Source organism: Labrus mixtus, chromosome 17 (genome assembly GCF_963584025.1).
Source record: "Labrus mixtus chromosome 17, fLabMix1.1, whole genome shotgun sequence".
Lineage (NCBI taxonomy): Eukaryota > Metazoa > Chordata > Actinopteri > Labriformes > Labridae > Labrus > Labrus mixtus.
Window position 1 is genome coordinate 12255532 of NC_083628.1, and position 3627 is coordinate 12259158.

Consider the following 3627-nt stretch of genomic DNA (forward strand, 5'->3'; position numbering starts at 1 on the left):
CTGTTATGCATATTTAGTTAATAATACTGCTGCTTGTTTGAACAAGTAGGATTTGGAAGAAGAACTTGCTACTTTTAATGAAGCATTTAAATATACTTACTTAACTTTTAGAAGCTTTAAGTATAACATATAGTACTTTATGTTGACCTAAGAAGGTGTAGAGTTTGAAAAAGAAATAGTCATTCTAGCTGTTACATTTGAACTACCTTTAGTTAATACACTCTTGCGTGTTCCCCTAAAAGAAGATGTTGACATGTGACAGAGTTTGTACCAGGGTCAAACCACAGGAAGTAAGGACCGAGGGGAGGATTAATAAAATCCTTTGCTCTGCCTCCTACATCAGTGCAGTACAGTGTGTTCTAACCTTCGACATGTTACCGCTCACAGTTTCTGAGTTTGACCTGGTCAGAGAGTATTGACTTGACCTAAGTGTGAGTTCTGCAAACAAGAAGTGAGATCTTTTTGAGAACTCTGTGTAAGCGTTGTAAGATGATGAAGCCTTCCAGGCTTCTACCGTGAGAGAGATCAACAAAACTCTTCAGCAATGTCACAAAAACAACAAAACAGTCCTGCAATAAATCCTACTTAAATGAAGCCTTTCATTTGTTTTGGTGAAAAAAAAAAAAAAAAGCATAAAGCAAACAATCTCACCACAGCTTGTATCCATGCGTTAATTTTTGCTGTGGTGTAAACATCACTCCCACTTCCTCCCTTGGGCTTGAGGGTCACATGTGCGTGTACCTCTCCTGCCTACATTCATAACTGTTATAAAGAGAGAGAGAGTCCAGACCAAGGACATTAAGGACTGGGCAAGGAGTCTGTGCGAGGTAGAAGAAGAGAAGAGAAAAAGAGGTATGTGGTGATGATCTGGATGAGCTTGTGGGTCACATGTTCTGATTCTGCCTTCTGCAGATATATAAGATATATAAAATATATAAAACTACCCCATAACAAGCCATGTGTCACACAGTCTGTTAAGTCTAACAGCCTGGTCAAGCATGAAAGCCATTGCAGATCTCAGGTAGTCAAAAAGCTAGCAGCATTGTCCCTTTAGACGGCTTTGACTTTTGAACTAGCAAAATAGTTTTTAATCTCGTTTTGATACACTTTAGTAAAAAATAAATATAGGAAGTTAGTCACAAACGTGAAGACCATCAGCAGTCTTATATTGACCAAAATGACACTTGAAAGGTCTTCTTTTCCCTTGAAACAAATAGGAGTCATGGACCTGAAAACATCTGACAACACTTAACTGTGATCAATATTACATCATATTTTTAATAGGTTCTTACAGTTTTAAAAATGTCAGTAAGAAAGGGCTGTTCTAGTACACTTACAAACTCATAAGCTAGGTGAAAACCTATGAAACTGACAGCTCAATGTACACGTGTAGGCTTTTCTAAATTGGTCTATTCGTTTTATTTACTCCCGAATGCTGCAGATGAGACGTTGTTTATGTCTGATAAACAGCAGAGACACAGATATTAGACCACTTATGGTTTGCAGGGTGTTGCAATGTTGGTTACAAACCAAAACAGGCTCCTCTGCTATCTGACACTCCTTGATGACTCTAAGAGAGAAGAAGAGGAATTGAAGATTTATGGCCTCAGGCTCCCCCCCCCCCCCCCGCCCCCTTGTGAACATGAAAATGCCTGGCTTGCAGTGCAGCTAGAAGTCAGCAGGATGTTGATATTATTCTATTCCTGACATGTCCAAACAGAGCACCGGTCTCATGCTCACACACTGTATTAAATGCTGACATGGAAACCAATAGCTGCAAAAACCCCAGAGTCATCACTTTATCTAATATGTCTGTGAGTTACTTAACTAACTTTCAGCACTACGTACTGTATCTTGCACAATCTGTGTGTAAAAAAGATTCGGATATGAAGAGTAAAAGCATCTCCGTTAATATGAAATGCAATATGACATCATGAAGATCTTTGTAGTTCTGAATGATAAACATGCAGCAGTCATTTTCAACAAGCTGTGATAAAACTAATTCATGTACAGGACAGGTAAAAAGAAGGGACTACAACTACAATCCAAGCAAGAAGGATTTCAGGATCCAAAACTAATGAATCTTACAGCAAGCATAACAATCTAAAAAATGAACAATAGTCATTCCAATCATGTTGGCTTTATTTTTTAATGCTGCGTTTTTATTAAAGGTACAAAAATGTAGAATGTATTAGAATGTTTACACTAAAATATCTAAAAATGGACTAGACCTATGTTATACAGCAGGCTATATATTATTTTGTTGTGCACTTACATTATCTCAAATATTTCCAAAAGTTTTAAAATCCAGAGAAATCCTTAATATTGAAGTTGTAACGGGATAAGCCTTGTCGCCATGACAGACATGACATGTTCAAGTTGGCATAGAAACACCGTATGTAACATTGCTACAAAAAGCTGCTGTACTGTTGCTGTATGTGCTGCTATGAAGAAAAAAACAAGTAAATTACACCTGGATACATCAATGGTAAACATATTCTCTTCCTCAGGTTTATTTTGCCCGTTCATGGTAAACTCAGAGTTCGTTTTATTCGGGGATGGTGGGTGGAGTAGCAGAGATAATTAGGCCCATAATTCCATGCCCGATTGATTGAGAGCTTCCTATCAAAGGAGTTTACATACTGAACCTTTCAGTATCAAATCTGGGTTTTCTGCTTCTTGACTGCTCGACAACAAACTAGAGTTAGCGATTAGCTTCAGGCCAAAGCAGCAGAAGATTTCCTTAAGGCGTGGGTGGAGAACAAATACAAAGCTAAGAAGTTGGACGTTTATCATGTTGTCAGAAATATGATAGGCTACAATGGGAGTGTGAATAAGCATCTTTTTGCCATCATCAGCTTTGAAGGTTCTGTCAGTGGTTTATTTGCCACTTGTTGCATCCAAGTGGCAAAAAAATACCAAAGAAGGGATGTTCAACCATTAACATTATCAAAAGTTCACATTTTGTAATACAATATTTTCATAAATATGAGTTTTGATTTAGTCTTTCATCAACTCTGTTTAAAGTCTTAAAATAGAATAAATCCTAATAGGGCCTTTTATTAATAAATACATCTCTCTCAGCTGCTTGCAGACGTATCACTTTCATGTTACAGACTAGTATAATGCACTATGAGTAGTGTTTTCACATTTCTCGCTAAATCATAAATGTGTTCATCCAACAATAAAAACTCCACAAAAGGCAAGTTCTTTTCAAATCATGTTTATATTGGAAGCAACACCAGGCACATACACTTTTACTTTAAGGGAAGGATGTTGATTTAATGAGGCAAAGTCAAATTCAAGGAAATGTACAAATGTGTTGATCCTGACAGTGATTTGACAAAAGTTGATGGTTGATCTATGAAATCAAACAGTTCAGATAAAACATTTTCACAGAGACGTTTTTTTTCTGTCAACAGCGACCCATAAAACAACAGCTTCCACAGTCAGCGAGGAAGTCGTCCTTAAAGTGCAAATGAGTAAACATTTAATTTCTACAATCAAAGGTAGAAATTTACTCTGCATGTCCGCAACACTCTCAGGCACACAGACACACACAGTAAGTATGCACCCATACACACACACACACACACACACACACAAAGAAACAAAAAACGGACACAC